Genomic DNA, 19,067 nt, shown 5'->3' on the forward strand with positions numbered 1-19,067 from the left:
CACATGTGTGCAATATCCAGAGAAACCAGAAGAGCATGTCTGATACCCTGGGTGGGCTTCAAAAAGATTATGGACTACCATGTGGGTGTGGAGTACTGAAACCAGGTCCTCCCCAAGAGCAGCAAATGCTCCTAACATCTGAGCCATCGCTCCAAACACTAATGTGATCTTTCTCATGGAACATTTCGTAGCTCTGAGTATCGTGGCACATGACTGTGATCCCTGCACCCTGAAGGCTGAAGCAAGACAAAGGTAACTTAAACTCTAGCCTCGGCTACATAAAGAGACTCTGCTCGCCCCAATAACCAAACAACAAAAAGTTTTCTAACTTTGAAAGTCCTATGTGGCCAATTGCCATTATTACTGGGCTTATATAATAATCAGGCAGAAATCTAATGAGACAAGACCTCGTTGGCAAGCAAGAATCAAAGAGGAAAGAATAAAGGTTTCTTTTTTATTTTTTTACGGTTTTCTGAATTTTTAAAATCATTTTGTTTACATTTCAAATTAATCTCCCTTCCTCATTACCCCTCTACCACCACCCCCATCTTATCCCCCAACCCCTCCCCTTTACCTCTATGAATGTGCTCCTCTACCCATTCACCCACTCCTACCTCACTCATCTAGCATTCCCCTATGCTGGGGCATCAAGCCTCTCTCCCCTCCCATTGATGTCAGATAAGGCCATCCACTGCTATATATGTATCTGGAGCCATGGATCCCTCCATGTATACTCTTTGGTTGGTGGTTTAGTACCTGGGAGTTCTGAGGGTCCAGTTCATTGATATTGTTGTTCTTCCTATGGGGTTGCAAACCCCTTCAGCTCCTTCAGTCTTTTCCCTAGCTTTTCTAATGTAGGGTTACAGATACGTGTCATCTCTAGGTGTAAAAGTACATTTTTAGAATAGATTTAGAAATTATCCTGATGTAGAAAGGTAGAAATATAGTAACTTCTCTTCTAGGGTACATGACACATAGCTCATCAGACCCAGATATCTAAGTTGACAGCATCAGGCACAAATTTCCTCCAGGTGAGAGGGTCTTAAGTTCAATTAGACAGCTGTTTGGTACCCTCAAAATACAATGCCACGACTGCACCATTGGGACAGCATTGCCATGTTGGTAATTGCTGTGCTTTGTAGGTTTTACAGTTGGATATGACTATAATTGCTTTCCTCCCTTGGCAGGTTATGTAGCAACTTCTGATACTATGAGAACCTGTCTTTAGGGAGGAGGCTTCCCGGTCAGTTTTAACTGGGATTTCTTGGCCCTGTGTGTAAAGTACGGGTTATCCTCAGCAATAGGCTCTTACCTTCAAAGTCTGGGAGGGAACCTCCTCAAACAGTAGCAGTAAACATTTGTGAGTCACTTGGACACACACCCACAGCCACCAACTCAGATGAGTAGAGATCTCACGCCTCATCAAAGCAGCTTCTCTATGCAGGAGACATAGGCAACCTCAGAGATGCACAACTAATCAAAATGAAGAGAATAGTGACTGTGAGTTCTCCACCCAGAATTGATACATTACCACACAACACCAGGCTCAGGAAACGTGGAAGCAGGAGTGTAAAGGTTATATGAGCCAGAGGCCAGGACACCTGCTGTGAGATAGTCTTCTAGACATAACGTCTCAACAGTTTGGTGGCCTACATAATACCTGCGTCATGAAACCAGTCAACCTGCCAACATAGTTGGTGGAAATTTCTAAAGGTCCCACCTATAAACAAAGAGCTACAGACAACTCCTGGCTGCTGAAAGAGAGAGAATCAGGTTTTCCAGGGATGAGACGCATGATAAGTTAAGAGAAATATTAAATGGACTCAGTAGGGGTGTGTGTGTAACAATAGCTAGAGAATATGTAATAATTTGAGATAGAGTAGGAGAGCATGGGAGAAACTGGGGAAAAACTATACAGCAATTATGTAAATATGGTACCAATATATAAAATTCTCAAAATTAAAAAAAGGAGAGATATAATGCTTCAATGGGACACTCTTCTAGTTTTATTTTTATTACTCTGATAAAACATTCTGACCCCAAGCAATTTAGGAGAGGAAAGAAATGTTGTGGCTTATATATACTTCCAGGACACAGGCCATCATTAAGGGAAATTATGACAGGAGTTTAAACAGAAGCTTGAAGCAGAAATGGGGGAGGAACATTTACTCTTGGATTCATGAAGTCTTTCTTATACAACCCAGGACCACTGACCTAGGGATGGTTCTGCCCACAGTGGACTGAGCCTTTTTACAACAGCTAATTATCAAGACAGTCCTCCACATACATGCTAACATGCCAATCTGAGCTAGGCAATCCCTCAAATCAGACTCCCTTCTCAGGCAAATTTAAGCTAGGTCACGTTGACAAGAAAAGCCTATAGCACAACCTTGTAAATTCCTGATTATTTTTCCCTCCTCTAATACCTGTTTGTACCTCTTCCTTAAATTCTCTTAATTTTGCACCTCTGAGAATTACCTTTTTTTCCAAAAATATCTAAGCTAAAGCTAGGTGACATAATGTGAACTTAAAATAATCCATAGTAACAGATCATGTGCAGGCAATCTCCAGTTCTGATGTTGCAGAAAGGCTCAGAAAATCCATCAGAATACAGAGAAGGCTTTCAAGTGCCAACTGTGAAGTTAAGCATCTCAAGATATTTTGAGATCAGTCTAAAACTCTTCTCTTATGGTCTCAGAAACGGAGCTTTCAACTATGAACTTTGTTTTTCATTTGTTTTCATAGAAAGACTCAGATTTACACACCTGATACCTTGTGTCATCCAAGAAAACAATCTAGAAACCAACAGTTGTTTTAGCTAGACCTTAAGGAACAAAAGCTGCCCAAACAAAAGTTGGATTTATTATATCCAAAAGAGAAAGTAAGTTTCACTGAGATAAAGGAAAACTGGAAACACTTTTCTTGCACGGAATTTTACTGAGTCTCAGCTTAGCCTTCTGATCAAGTAGGACAGACTTCAAGCTTCCCTGGCTATCTTACAGAGTCAAGTTTAAGGAAGAATCCTGCCAAGTTGTTGTTTCTCAGCCTTCCTAATGTTGGGACCTTTTAATACAGTCCCCCATGTTGTGGTGACCCCCCAATCATAAGATTAATTTTGTTGCTATGTCATAACTGTATTTGCAGTAATGTAAACATCTGTGTTTTCCCATCAACCTCAGGAAAACCCTGTGAAAGAGTTGTTTGACCCATAAAGAGGTTGTGACCCACAGGTTAAGAACCTCTGTACTGGGACAAAGAGTGGAGCAGAGACTGAAGGAAAGGCCATTCAGAAACTGGCCCATCTAGGGATCCATCCCATATGCAGCCACCAAACCCAGTCACTATTGCTGATGCCAAGAAGTGCTTGCTGAAAAGACCAGAATAGCAAAAACTATTCTAAACAATAAAAGAAATTCTGGGGGGATCACCGTCCCTGACCTCAAGTTGTATTAGAGAGCAATCCTGGCCAAAAAAAAAAAAAAAAAAAAAAAAAAAAAAACCAATAACTGCATGGTACAGAGACAGGCAGGTAGATCAATGAAATACAATTGAAGACCCAGAATGAACCCACACACCTATGGTCACTTGATATTTGACAAAGAAGCTAAAACCATCCAATGGAAAAAGACAGCATTTTAAACTAATGGTACTGGTACAACTGGAGGTCAGCATGTAGAAGATTGCAAATTGACCCATTATTATTTACCTGTACAAAGCTCAAGTCCAAGTGGATCAAAGACCTCCACCTAAAACGAGAAACACAGAAACTAATAGAAGAAAAAGTGGAGAAGAGCCTCAAACACATAAGCACAGGGGAAGATGTCCTGAAAAGAACACCAATGGCTTATGCTCTAAGATCAAGAATCAGCAAATGGGACCTCATAAAACTGCAAAGCTACTGTAAGGCACAGGACACTGTCGATAGGACAAAACAGCAAACAACAGATTGGGGAAAAGTCTTTACCAATCCCAGATCTGTTAGAGGGCTATTATCTAATATATACAAGGAACTCAAGAAGTTAGACTCCAGGGAAACAAATAATCCTGTTAAAAATGGGGTACAGAGCTAAACAAAGAATTCTCAACTGAGGAATACCGACTGGCTGAGAAACACCTAAAGAAATGTTCAACATCCTTAGTCATCAGAGAAATACAAATCTAAACAACCCTGAGATTCTACTTCACACTAGTCAGAATGGGTAAGATCAAAAACTCAGGTGACAGTAGATGCTGGAAAGGATGTGGAGAAAGAGGAACACCCCTCCATTGTTGGTGGGATTGCAGACTGGTACAACCATTCTGGAAATCAGTCTGGAGGTTCCTCAGAAAATTGGACATTGAACTGAGAAGCCAGCTATACCACTCCTAGGCATATACCCAAAAGACATTCCAACATATGACAAGGACATAAACTCTACAATGTTCATAGAAGCCTTATTTATAATAGCCAGAAGCTGGAAAGAACCTAAATGTCCTTAAACAGAGGAGTGGATACAGAAAATGTGGTACATTTACCCAGTGGAGTACTACTCAGCTATTAAAAACAATGACTACATGAAATTCTTAAGCAAATGGATAGAACTAGAAAATATAATCCTGAGTGAGGTAACCCAATCACAAAAGAATACACATGGCATGCACTCACTGGTAAGTGGGTATTAGCCCAAAAGCTTGGAATACATAAGAAAAAAATCCACAGATCATGTGAACCCCAAGAAGAAGGAAGACCAAAATGTGGATGCCTCATTCCTTCTTAGAAGAGAGAACAAAAAAATTCATAAGACAAAATGCAGGGACAAAGAATAGAGCAGGAACTGAAGGAAAGGTCATCCAGAGGCTGCCCCACCTGGGGATCCATCCCATATGCAGCCACCAAATCCAGACACTATTGCTGATGCCAAGAAGTGCTTGCTGACAGGAGTCAGATATGGGTGTCTCCTGAGAGGCTTTACCAGAGCCCTACTGATAGATGAGGATGCTTGCAGCTAACCATCAGACTGAGCATGGGAATCCCAATGGAAGAATTAGAGAAAAGACTGAAGGAGCTGAAGGGGTTTGCAACACCATAGAAAGAATAACATCAACCAACCGGACCTCACCAGAGCTCCCAGGGACTAAATCACAAACCAATGAGTACACATGGAGGGACCCATGGCTCCAGCCACACATGTAGCAGAGGATGGCACTGTCCAGCATCAATAGGAGGAAAAGTCCTTGCTCCTATAAAGGTTTGTTTCCCCAATGTAGGGTAATGCCAGGGTGGTGAGTTTGGAGTGGTTGAGTGTGAGTGGGGGCATCCTCGTAGAAGCAGGGGGAGGGCACAGGAGGTATGGGAGAGGGGGAAAACAGGATAACATGTGAAATGTAAATACATAAAATATACAAGAAAATTAAAATTAGAAAAAAAAAGAAGTGCTTGCTGACAGGACTCTGCCAGAGCCTTACTGATACAGATGAGGATGCTCACAGCCAACCATCAGACTGAGCATAGGGACCCCAATGGAGAAGTTAGGAGAAGGACTGAAGGAGCTGAAGGGGTTTGCAACCCCATAAGAAGAACAACAATATCAACTAACCAGATCCTCTACCCCCAGAGCTCCCAGGGACTAAACCAACATTCAAAGAGTACACATGGAGCAACCCATGGCTCCAGCTGAATATGTAGCAGAGGATGGCATTGCCAGGCATCAGGAGGAGGAGAAGCCCATGGTCCTGTGAAGGCTCATTTCCCCAGTGTAGGGAATGCCAGGGTGTTGAGGCGGGAGTTGGTGATTGGGAGTGGGAGCACCCTCATAGAAGGAGGGGAGGGGGATATGGGAGACAGGGGAACAGGGATAACATTTGAAATGTTAATACATAAAATATCCAATAAAAATGAAAAATAAAAGAACCTCTGTGCTAATTCAACTCATTTGCAAGTCTTCCTTATTGGTCCTGAGTACTCCCAACTTGGGTTCAAATTCCTCCAGAAAGCAGGTAAAGGCCTTAAATCAATTGATATCAGGTTGTTATAGGTTGCTCTGGTCTGTCTTCGGTAAAAAGCATTCTTATCGCCCATTCTCTATTTAGTTGTCACTGTCTAGGGATGTTGATCAGGTTCTTCTCTGCCAGTTAAAGAGTTAAAATGCAGCAACAATGTCAGTCACAGCAGGCAGCAACAGGTAACAAACTTGTAACAAACATTTTTACCAATGAAGAGGGGGTGGGCATAGAACAACTCCCTGTAGAGCAGAGAGGGGATCTAAATCTATGAGGGAGTTAAGTGATTTTGGTGACCTGGGATGGATTCCCCTCCCCTAAATTTGGTCTGGTCACCTTAAACAAAAAAAAGGGGGGGAGCTGATTGTTCCCCAGCTTCAGGTAAAGGAGTTACTGACAGACTGATAGACTTAATATATCAGCACCTGGACCTATCAGCCAGCAGGGAAGCCCACCAGAACTTTGTCACCAGGGACAGGAAGGGGTCAAAGTTTGCCATCTTTAGTTTTTAAATAATAGTTACTATACCAATGTTGCTCACCCCTTGTTACCATGAGAATGTACTTACTTCTTAATTCCCCCTATTTTTCCTTCCCTGCTCTGTGCTAATATTCTCAGTAGCAAGGAAATCCTATTGTCTTTCCTTTTAACTAACACAACAACTATGCTACTTAAATTCATACTACCTACAGACACTCTCCTCCCTGTAAAAGAAGAATCCAAGTCAAACAAAAGGGAGACAGCTTTCTCTGCTAGTGAAATTCAGTACTCTGATGATGGGTCTGGACTGGCTGTGGAGTGCTAAAAACTGAATTAGTGAAATCCTAACAGAGGTAGGGTGACCAAAAGAGATGACCACAGCAAGCAAGTGGTGATGAGAGGAGGAGGAGGAAGAAGGGTCAAGGAGATGAGCTGTGTGGGTCCTGAGAAGTTCCCTGTGACAGGGAACAGCTAAGGATCGAAGTCATGTTGGTGGGAGAAGAAGCTGTAAAATCATGGCATTGGGCTCCTTTTACTTTAAGATCCAGGGGCCTTCCACACATAAAAGTCATCAGTTAAAGTTATCTGGGGATACAATGACTCATCCATCCATCGAGGAAAAGGACAGAAGAGCCCATAGCAGACAGAGAAGACTGAAGGGAACTGTCCATTCAATCACAGAGCAGAGAATGGACCTAGCCCATAATCAGAAGAGGAGAACATAAGCCATCTGTGAGGAATGCTTTGCAATATGGGATGAATGACAAGCAAAAGCACCATTTAATTTGAGTATCCTCCCACAGTCGCTTTTCATCAGGCAATGTAGTATGCTTCTTATAATACATCAAAGAACGAAGAGGGAAGAAGGTGACAGAATGCATGAAAATTACCTCTAATATCAGGCAATTGTCAAAAGAAGTGGCATACAATACTTGACATGTCTCACTTAGGTAGGAGATGACAGTGGATAAAATTAAGAGAAGTGTGAAATAATGGAATACATTCTTTAAGGAGATACATAATCATAAAGGAAAAAATGGCAGAAAACTCTGCTTGTGTTCTTAAAATACTGACATTTTATGGACAGAAAGACTATACCGATGAAATAATTCATGCTTATGTTTATGAAAGGCTTATTATTATTATAAGATTACTTGTCTAAGTCACATTGGATCCATTTAGGTGTATGAATAATGCATTTGAATTATTTCAAAATATTAGAAAACATGCAACACTCATGATTTTAACAGTAGTTTAAGCCTACCAAGATAGTTATCCTTAACATCAAGAAAGCCAAAGTCATAGTACAGGGATGACTAAGACAAGACATAAATGAATAGATTGATTTTTATCTGCAAGGAATTTCAAGAAAATGATCCCCTAAGATAGGGGGCACAATTAAAATTGATGTTAGAAGTGTATTTTACCCAAAGACTATATGATTATATTTGAAAATGCTCTGGACATCAACATGGCTTGGTATCACAGTGCATGAAACTCAGACCAACAGTAAGAGCACTGCATGGTAACCAGCTGAAAGTGCAAATTTACATTTTAAAGATACTTTACTAGAAGAGCCAAGAGCTTGTAGTGGTTTTATCCACAACTCCTTACAAGTCACGCACTGGTTAAAGGCAACTCTTGGGTGCCTTGCCCAGAGTACAAGATGAGCTTGCCACCTTGGCCACAGAAATAGCAATGAGGCAGAGAGTAGCTGTAGCAGCTATAAGTAGTCTTGCACGCTTGGGTGAATGCGGAAGAGTATTGGGTTATTTTTTTTTTTTTGTTACTGTGTCAAAATACCCAAGGAAAATACCTTAAAATGAGGAAGGATTTATTCTTGGCTCACTGTTTCAGAGTTTACAGTCCATGTGATGAATTTCTTTTTGTCTGTGCCTGAGGTAAAACATCATGGCAGAGAGCATATGATAGGCCAAACTGTTCATCCCATATCTAGGAAGCAGGGAGCGGGGAGAGAGGACAGGAACAAGATACATCTCTGTCTCTGTCTCTGTCTCTGTCTCTGTCTCTCTCTCTCTCACACACACACACACAGAAAGAGAGAGACAGAGACAGAGACACACACAGAGAGAGAGAGCAGACAGACAGACATAGAGAGACAGAGACAGAAACAGAGAGAGACAGAGACACACACAGAGCAATTAATTCCTTGCAACTAAGAACCGTTTTCTGTAACACCTCCCACGTCTATTCAAATCTTGAATCTAAGAATAGATTAATCAACTCATTAGGGCAGAGGCCTAAGCATGTTTCCTACCTAGAAACACCCTCACAAACAAACTCAGAGATGTGCTTTAACAATCTTTTAGGCATCTCTCTATCCAGACAAGTTGACAATCAAGAATAACCAACTATAGTTGCAAAATGTGTTTTGAGAAAGACAGGTTACCTCAGCCACTGTGATTATGTTAATGTAAAGGATGAATTCAATGATCTGAAATCAATAAAGAAGCTTAGATAGTATACAGAAAATGGCCATCAGCCACACTCTCCATTTCTTTTTAGGACTATAGGAGCACAAGTTGAGTGTAGTAAGGATTTGGTCTCAATTGCTGCTGTAAAATGACTCTAAGGAATGGGAATCCCTGAAGCTTAGTCACTCTGTGCACTTAATAACCCAACATCACATTTCTCTAAACCTTCACGTAAAAGTCATTGCAGAGCATCATAGATTGATGCATACATACATACATACATACATACATACATACATAGATGCATAGATGATAAATGGAGATAGATGATAGATACACACACACACACACACACACACACACACACACACACGGATGAGTAACTAAAAGAAACAAAAACTTCAACTGATGCTTCATATAAATTTATCTGATCCTATCACTGGTTCATAGCAACCACACAGACTGCCAATTAGGAATAAGAAAATCCCTCTGCAACTTTCCCTAAAGCTTTATTTCAAAAAAAAAAAGGGGGCCTTGAAAAAAATATATACAGTTGCTTGCAGGAATGACTGACCTCCCCAGACTCTAGGATTTACCCTTGATTAAGTAGTTTACTCCTATTTTCTGTCAGTAAAACTCCTGTCTGTCTTATTACACCTTATCAGACCACTTTCCTCAGGGTCACCATACAACTTAATCAAAAGATAGTACAATAAAACTGTAAGCACGTATATTTACTACATGATTCCCATAAACTTTTCCATCTCATCTCATGTTCCCAGGTGGACTTTTGTGTAAAATATAACATTCTTGACTAAGTTATTTAGTATACACATATCCATCACTCAGAATAATGGCTTATAATCATTAGCCATTGATCGAATCAAGGCCCTGATTCTATTAGCCACTGTTTATAACAACTCTCGATCGAATAAAGCAGTGATTAGATATGCCACTGTTTGGATCAACATCAGATTAGAGCAGTCTCAGTTTGGATAAATCCCTGATTAGATTACCCAATGCTTGGATCAGAATCCTGATTTGTAACAGTTTTTATCAGATTAAACCACTGTTTATATCAAGCTCTGACTAAATAAATCCTGGGTCAGGCTGGCAACTGACCAGGCTGAATCAGCCATTGATGAGGATCAAGTCCAGGTCAATCTCTGATTTGGATTGATCATTGATTAGATTGGACCCTTTGCACCTCATAACTCCATTGATTGAAACTTCCTCTGATTGGATCAAGCCTGAAAGTCTAGAATTCTAAGAAAAAATTAATAAGGATAATTAGGTCACAGAAAAAAATTGATTTCAAAGGTTACCAACTGATCATGGGTCTAAATCCAGACTGCAGAAATGTTTTATTTTCCTGCTCATTTATTTTCCTCTTTCAAAAATTCAGAGGCTCATCAATGTTGGTCTCAACTTTGCTTGGCAACATTAGACCTAGGGTGTATATAAACACCCAGATCATTGTATTTCATGCCAGGCATTATTGTATACTTTCTGTGCCTTCAGAATCATTGGATGTATAACTTACTATAAACACAATTTATGACATAAAACTTTCGGAAATGTAACACCTTCTTACCTTACACACAGATGCCTGGTACTTAGGGAATTGTCATTGTGAATCCGGGCCTCTCTGACTTCATCAAATGCAGTAAAGTATATAACTTATGAAGCTCAGATAGTTCACCTAAGATGACAGTGTACAGCACGTAAGATGCTTGAACAAAGTCGATTTCCTGTTATACACTTAGAAATACTTTTCTTAATGATCTCAAGTCAAGTCCTGCAACTGCCCTAGGGAAGTCTTGCCTTTAAATTTCTAGACCAGCATCGGCACAAGGGAAAACTGAAGGAAAGAATGTAGATGCACACCATGACAAGAAGTTAAACTTAAGTAACAAATTTGTAGGGGCTCAGTGGTTAAGTTAACTGGCTGCTCTTCTGGTGGATTCGGGCTCAATTCCCAGCACCTACATGGCAGATCACAACCATCTATAATTCAAGTTCAATGGGATCTAGTGCACCTTTCTGGCCTCTGAGGACACTAGGCATACATGCACACATGTTACAGGCAGGCAAAGCACCTATACACATAAAACATAATAAAATGATAGGAAATAAAATTGTAGGTAAATGACTTCTTTAAAAGGAAACTAAATGTACTAATTATCTCTCAAGTCAACCTCATAAACTTTGTGCCAAAATATTTGTATAAATGCAAGCTCATGTGGCTAGGTGCATGATCTAATAAATACTTTAGAAGGTCATTCTTCATTGGGATGACAAAACAGTTGCTAAATGATGTGTCTCCCTATTTTATAATAATTTATCAGAACTGATCTTTGAAAAAGTCTGAGCTTAGCTGATAAAAAGAGAAAATTCTAAGTATATGAACTTTACTAGTGACTCTGGGCTATTTTAAAAATATTTTATTTTATTTTATGTGCATTGGTGTGAAGGTACCAGATACCCTAGAAATGGAATTACAGATAGTTGAGAGCTGTCATGTGGGTGCTGAGAACTGAACCCAGAACCTTTGGAAGAACAACCAGTACTCTGACCACTGATCCATCTCTCCAGTCCTGACTCTGTGCTCTTAGTAACTCAAAACCTCTATGTAGAAGTCATTGCTATGCTCAAAGTAAATCCCTTGCTATTAAAGTGGGGTAAAGATTCAAGTTGATCTCACTTAGTGTTACAAATAACATAATGCATATATAAAAGAATCTATGTATAAATATACACAGAGAGAGAAGGGGGAAGAGAGAAAAAGGGAGAGCAGTTAAAGGTGAAATTGGAACACAGAAAGAAACAAAGAGACAGAGAGACAGAGAGAGAGAATATTCAGAGGTGGAAGTCTTATTTGGAAAGCTAACACTTAACCTCAGTTCTAAGTTTGTTTTTCATTTAAACCAAAGCTTTAAAGCGTGTTACATTAGAAAAAACAAGATGAGAAAATATAAAGGAAAAAAAATTCAGTGTAAATAACTATGTCAACAGTGCATAGCAAGCCATGGGTGAATTATGCCAAAGTTTGGAGTGAGATAGCTACTATTGGAGAGATACCACCTGAGAGCAAATTTTCCTGCTTTGTGTATGTATATCTATATCTATATCTGGAGTTAAATTTCAAAAAAGTTAGTCTCAAACAAAGTCCAGACATGCCTGAGAGAATTTGAGATAGGGCTCACTGGCCCGACTATCAGCTCCCAAGGACACTGGCCATCTGGAGCAACCCCCTCCCCTTCCTTCACTCCCTGAGGATGGGTCATCCCCCTGCTGCAGTGAGATGAGTTGCTCTGCCCACATTGCTGAGATGCTAGATTACACGTATGCTTTGTTGATGTAACTCCATGCCAAAAGTAACTGTGCACCCTTTGTATTAGCCAATTATATGTATCCACACGTAACCCCTGGTTTTCCCTATAAAAGCTTCTGCCTAGAGAGGCTCAGGGCTTGACTCAATCTCCTGTGTGGGATACGTGTCAGCCCGAGATCTCGTAAATAAAACTGCCTCTTGCTGATTACATCAAGACCGGCTACTCGTGTTTCCTGGGGGTACCCCAACCTGTGACTGGAGCGAGCGTCTCCCCAGGTTTGGGGGTCTTTCTATATCTATATCTATATCTATATCTATATCTATATCTATATCTATATCTATATCTATATCTATATCTATATCTATATCTATATCATCTATATATCTATGGAGAGAGAGAATATATATATTCTACAGGCCCAGTAAACCTACTTACTGCTGTGAAAATAAAGTTTAAAATGTGCAGATGGGTCATATATGCTCTTCTTACTTCTCAATCATTTGTACAGGAATATTGTCTTAGTCCATGTATCCCCCAGACAGCATTATAGCATTCCATTGTGGTGAAAAATATTTGAAAGAAACAATAAAGAAAATATGTATCATGTACATGCCAATCATGATATCCCTTTCTGTCTGTGTTAGTGAAATCACTAGATTTAACGTGCTCAGCAAGTGTCCCCCCAGATATCTTCACGGCTGATCTGTACCTGTTGATGTGCTCGTGGGAAGAAGAAAGAGTGTTTAACGGGCCAATTCCTCACTGCCAGGCTGTTGATTCACCATGCCGCAGAGGCTGTGGATGAAATTACCTGTCACTAAGCAACCTCTAACAACTTCCATTCATGATCTCATAATTTGAAAGTCAGAATTTTGGGTGGTCATGATTTAGGTTATCTAGGCTGGCTAGGCTAGGTTCTCTAAAGGTTCTGCTGGACCCAGTCACCTTCAGGATAAGGTTCATAAGTTTGCTGGCAAATGTTTTCACTACATTTTCCGGTTGCCTCCTTTAGCTTGTAGAGATGTCTACATTTCTTTCCAAATTATCCCATCCGAGTGAAAGCTAGGGATGCTGCATCATAGTCTCATTTTGACTCTCTGACATTCTCTTTTCCTATATCCCACCATCAAAGCTGGGTATAGTTCTCTGCCCTATGAGTTTGGATTAGGTCCAATCACTTTACTTCAAAAACAAAACAAAACAAAACAAAAACAAACAAACAAACAAAACAAGTCATCTGTCTTAAATGACAAGCAGCAATGACAGAAGAGTATCTCATTATATCCCCAGGTTCTGGAGATAGAGACAAAGGAGACAAATCTTACGTGCCTGAGGAGACAACACCCAGGGTTGACCTCCACACAAAACTGCATATACACACACATGATATACAGGACCATAAATACACAGAGACACCCACATACACACACACAAAAAAAAAAAAACCAAAAAAAAAAAAAACGTAAAGACATTTGAGTGATGGTTAACCCATTAGTGACTATAAAAATATCTAAATGACAGTTATTGAAGCAAGATGATGTCAATACTAAAACAGTATAATTTTTCTAGTTTTTGATATACCTGGTTTATTTAATATGATACGTCCTGGAAATAAACACAAAGATACTCCCTATGGCATTCAGTCAGCTTCATCCGTTTTGAGGTGGTTGAGGTGTCAGTCAAGTATATAGTTCTAGTTGCCACATCTTCTTGATAGAAAAGATTGGCATTTGATCGTTTAAAATTTTGCTTCTTTATCAGTGCAACAATTATGTGTGGGAGTGGGGGTTGGTATATGTGTGTGGAGAAGTGTGCATGACTGTGCAAGTCTGTTCCCACTGGCACTTACATGTAGAGGATAGGAGGGGCATCAGGGGTCTTCTTTATCATTTTCTGCCTCATTCTCTTGAGATAGGGTCTATCAACACAGCTGGCGGTTCAATGGTTCACATAAGCTGGCTGGCTAGTGAGCTGCAAGGTTCTGCTTGTCTCTTAGCCCCAAAGCTAGGGCCAGAGGCATGCATGGCCACATAGTCTTTCTATGTGGATGTTGAGGATTTGAACTCAGGTCCTCATGCTGCTAGAGCAAGCCTTCTACATCACTGAGCCAGCTCCCCAGCTACCATAGCAACTGTTTTTCCTCCTAATTGATTGCTGTTTCCATCCTACACCTTCTTCTATCTTTTAACTTTCAGCCTATGTATGACTGAATATAAAGAATATCTCTTGGAGCCAGCATATAATTGGCTGTTTGTGTCTTTTAATTCTGTCATCCCAATTTAGGCCTTTTAATTGGAAAAACTAATTCATTTATATTTAACAAGATTACTAATAATATAGGATTTGTCTCTGAAATTTTCATTTTTATTTCTGATATATCTCGATTTTCTTGTTACTCTTTTCCTCCACTATTGCCTTTTTGTGTTCAGAGAGTTCTGTATAGTATACAGATTAACTCATCTGTCATTTTCCTTAGACATTTATCACTTATCTCATTAATGCTTGCCTTAGAAATCTCAATTAAATCAACTTTTTTTCTGTATTAGATATTTAACTTCTATATCTGTAGATATAGGCCTCAGGCATGCTCTACCAATGACGCATGTCCCTACATCTCTAATTTTTATTTTAGAAATCTTGTTTTGTTGAGACTCACAGGCTGACTGGAACTTACTCTGTAGATGAGACTAACCTTGAATTTTGATCAATCCTCTTGGTTCTGCTTACACCACCAGGCCCAGCTGTTGAGACATATATAACTACAAAAGAATATAAAAATTTTGCCCCAGTTTATTACCAGTCCGTACTCCATCCTTATGGTATTATTATTATACAAATTAGAGCTTTTTAACAGATTAGAATTATGAGTTTGGATTGTTTCTTTTTCTATCAGATGTGATAGAAGAGTTACAGATAAAATGTCAGGTTATACTGCCTTATACATGTGTATCTATGTGGTTACCATACTAGTACTCCAGTACTATCTTTGTGCAGATTCAGGTAACCATCTAGTGTCTTTTCATTACAGCCCCAAAACTCCATTTAATCCTTTAACTGAAAAGGTGTCCATCCTGTGACAAATTCTGATAATTTGTTGTTGTTGCTTATCTGGGTATAACTAGGTTTTGCTTTTGTTCTTAAATTCTTTGAGTATATCAGCACCCTGCCTTTCAGGTAAGGCATTCTTATTTACTTTAGCTCCCTCTCTCTGTTTCTGTCTGTCTCTGTCTGTCTCTCCGCCTCTCTGCCTCTCTCTCTCTCTCTCTCTCTCTCTCTCTCTCTGTGTGTGTGTGTGTGTGTGCATGCGTGCATGCGTGCGTGCGTGCGTACACGCACATGCACTTTGCTTTTGTGACAAGGGCTCATTTTCTAATTCACGCTGGCCTTGTACTCATGGGTGTTCCTCCTACCTCAGCCTCAGCTGTAAACAACCATGCATGGTATCTTTTATTTCTGTTCTGTTCTCTTTAGTTTTGCTTTGTTTTGTTTTGTGACAAGGTCTCAGAAAGCCCAGGCTGACCTTAAACTCAATGTGTACCAGAGACTAGGCTTAAACTCCTTTACTTACTGTCTCCATTCCTGGGGTAAACACGAAGATGCAGGTATGCACCACCATGCTCAGCTTCCTTCAGTTCTTAAGGTATTTGGTTTCATTTAATTTTTTTAAATATATTCAAAGTAGCTTTTAAGGTCTTGTCTAATAACTTCAATTTCTGAGATTCCTTATCATATCTACTAGCTACCTTTATTATGAACATTGATAATACTTTGTTGCTTTGAATGTCTCATAATTTTGCTAAAATGAGGACATTTTAAATAATGGAGTAACTCAAGATAAATTTCTGTCTATTTTCCAGAGTTTCTTAGTCTTTTGCTTAGTGATTTCTCCAAAATAATTTTGTGAGGTTTGTATACTTTCTCATGGGTAGTTTCTTGGAAGTCTTCTCGAAACCTCTAACATTCAGCTAGTAATTGGATGCAGACTTCCTTAGACGTCTAATCTAGTAAGCTTCCCAGTTTCTATAGAGCATCTCTGTATACTTGAGAAAGCATGCCCTCAACCAACAGCCAAATAGATCCCAACTCTGCCCACTAAGACTTCTTCAAAGTTAGCTCAACAGAAGGAGTTAGTCTGCTCGGGATTTCACTGAACATGACTATAGTTCCAGGAAAATGTCAAAGTGTTCCATAGTCCCTGTGAACCTCATTCTGAGAGGGGCTGTGAGGCAGGAAGACAGGGAATGAAGGGACCTTCTTCAGTCACATGCTTCCCTAGCACCACGTGACACATGTGAATAGCAACATAGCCAAGGCAAATGGTATAATTGGTGGTCAGATAACCCCCTTTATGAGCGACATTGTCAGAGGTCAGTAACTCCTTTTTAATGAAATAGAAAGTGTTTCTCATGTCTAAACCAGGTAGGGCTTCTTTGTTAACCTCTGCAGCCCACTTGTTATCTACCATAGAAAATTTGAAGGTTCAACCATTGTCCCTGGTTACTTGGGAAATTCCCTGTAGAAAATCTTTTCTATAGTGGTCCACATAATCTAATAAAGACAGTCTTGGACATGTTCTTCCCAGAACCACAAGCCAGGTCAAGTAAGGATACTTTTCGGAACTGAGGCTTTGAAAATATTTCAGCTGTTCTACTTGTTCAGTGGCTTTCAGGATTCTTGTTTTCACCATGACTGTGGACAGTGGATTCTCAGTGCTATCGCAGTGGTGAAGGTCTAGGCAGAAGCGTATACAAAGTTAAGATGCTACAAAGCTTGCTGTTCTTATCCAGATGGAGCTGGGCTTTTCTTGTATTTCTTTTTTTTTTAAACCATTGGTAGAAATAGGTCAAGTTATTTAGCCTGACCCCAGCTCAAAGGGAACAGGGTATGGTCTGGCTTGCTGTGCCCTTTGCTCAGGCTAGCTCAGGTTAGCTAGAGCCCTGGCAATAACAGGGGCTGTAATAAGCCACAATTGACGCTGAGAAAGCACAGGACTGAGCAGCAGCATTTGCTGATTATACTGCATGAACGAAATTGTATATGTTTTAAATATATATATATAAACTTTATATAAACTTTGCATAATATATAGCTTAGATACACAGATATATATATATGTCTCTAGTCCCATATACATAGGGACATAAGTATACTAAAAATCAGTTTAAAATACCTGCGTACAAAGCAGCTATTTAAGACTAACACAGACTGATTCTCAAATGAACACTGACTTTGTTGACACGAATTCCTAAGTGGACAAAACTTCTGAAAAACAAACAGAAAAAAAAACAAAAAACCATAAAACGTTTTTTTTTTTTTTATCAAACCCAAAGTCTTGAGTTTATCACAAAGAGGGAAAAACTATTTATGAAGGTCTCACTGCTTTAGACCCAAGATTGGGTTCTGGTCTCAAAAGTTCAAAAATTACATACAGATAGGGAAAACAGAAGCAGACTTCCTTAGATGGATATTTCCTTTCCTATGAGAAAAGCTGAGGAGAGGAAAAGACCTGCTCGGGGGCAAACATATGGGCAAAGTGATAAAGACCATGAGAGGACTCAGGAAGAAATGAAAATGGGAGGAATTTTATAGAATGCCTAACTCAGCCCTGCGCTACTAACTCTGGTTTTCGCTCCAGTAGCTGTCAACATGTGCCCAATAAGAGGGTTGTTTTCAGTCTTGCCACAGCTTTCTGTTTTCTCTCCTAGACAGTCTAGTCTTTGCCTGCCTCACAGAACCTGCTTATACAGTCTTGCACTGGTATATTTCTATTTGAAATAGATGAAATTTATTAGTTCTCCAACTGTGGAATTTTAGAATTAGGGTGAGGTATTCGTTCATTTCCCTCTTGTATTCTTTTTTTTTTTTGTCCTGTTCTAAATCTTTGTTAAAGAATGACAAAAATCTTAAGAGAAATGCAGAAAGCTAGAAGTGTATACATTTTAAATATATATATATATATATATATATATATATATATATATATATATATAAAGTTTAGGACCCAGTAAACAAATAGCACACAAAGCAAATGAGCCAATTTTTAAAATAATTGCTCATATCTATTCACTATTCATTTTAAGGGCAAAGCAATTTTAAAATTTGAAGAAATATCTTTTAATAATAATAATTAGCAGCTGTATTTCTCAGTTGATTGGCAATCTTTATAATTTAGCAAAATGCAAACTTAAAAAATTGGTTGATTAGTACCACATATTTCTTAAACCATACATTGACATGAGCCAGAGACACAAATAAAGTCACATTTTACAACCAATTGACAGATCAAGACATTAAAATGTTAACTGCTCTTAGAGAAGAGCAATCAAAAGTAGATAGTATGAACCACAGAAAAAGCCTTTTACAGATATTGACTTTATATACAGATCGTATGTACAGATTTTATAAGAAGGCTTTTGTTAAATTTGAAGTGGGCCTGTATAGGCCATGCTCACCTGTAGGTGGCTTGCTTGCTTCGAGGTGTTGTACACAAAAAGGGCAGACACCCTACTGAGAGTCTGTCTGTGAATCCAATTTTAATTTTTTAGGAGAAGCTTCATGAGTCCTTAAGCACTCAGGAGTACATCTCCCATGCTGGGCTTACATTGACTAAATCTCTCTTCCTTTCCCCTTTACTAAGGGCTTACAAATAATTCCTCTAACATCTTAAGCACAGAGTCATAACAGAAGATAGAAGACAGGTATTACAGTCTTAAGTAAACAAAACACTTGGCAGAGTCTATTGTAACTTCAAAGTTTGAAAGGGTAAGCTGCATACTGCAAGAAAATATAACTATCAAGCAAAGGGAGGAAATTGAAGAAATACTCAGGATAAGATAAA

At 39.3% G+C, this 19,067-nt stretch overlaps 1 protein-coding gene and 1 long non-coding RNA gene across 12 annotated transcripts in view; one reads left to right on the forward strand and one right to left on the reverse strand.

Moving 5' to 3' along the window:
- The window catches only part of Sytl5 (synaptotagmin-like 5), a 243,631-nt gene that overhangs the window by 183,727 nt on the left and 40,837 nt on the right, over nt 1–19,067 (reverse strand). For 3 of the 11 annotated variants that reach the window (XM_087599506.1, XM_087599495.1, XM_087599496.1), the window contains 4 exons: nt 14,922–14,988; nt 12,939–13,024; nt 10,489–10,596; nt 1,313–1,473 (listed from right to left, as the gene is read on the reverse strand). The gene's annotated coding sequence lies outside the window, so the exon portion shown is untranslated. 11 annotated transcript variants of the gene reach the window in all.
- LOC147998148 (uncharacterized) overlaps nt 15,608–19,067 on the forward strand; it is a 46,607-nt gene continuing 43,147 nt past the window's right edge. The window contains exon 1 of the long non-coding RNA XR_015646903.1: nt 15,608–15,869. This is a non-coding gene — a long non-coding RNA (uncharacterized LOC147998148). The remainder of the gene's footprint in view (nt 15,870–19,067) is intronic.

The sequence above is a fragment of the Rattus norvegicus genome, chromosome X (genome assembly GCF_021556685.1).
Source record: "Rattus norvegicus strain SHRSP/BbbUtx chromosome X, alternate assembly SHRSP_T2T, whole genome shotgun sequence".
NCBI classification, from domain to species: domain Eukaryota; kingdom Metazoa; phylum Chordata; class Mammalia; order Rodentia; family Muridae; genus Rattus; species Rattus norvegicus.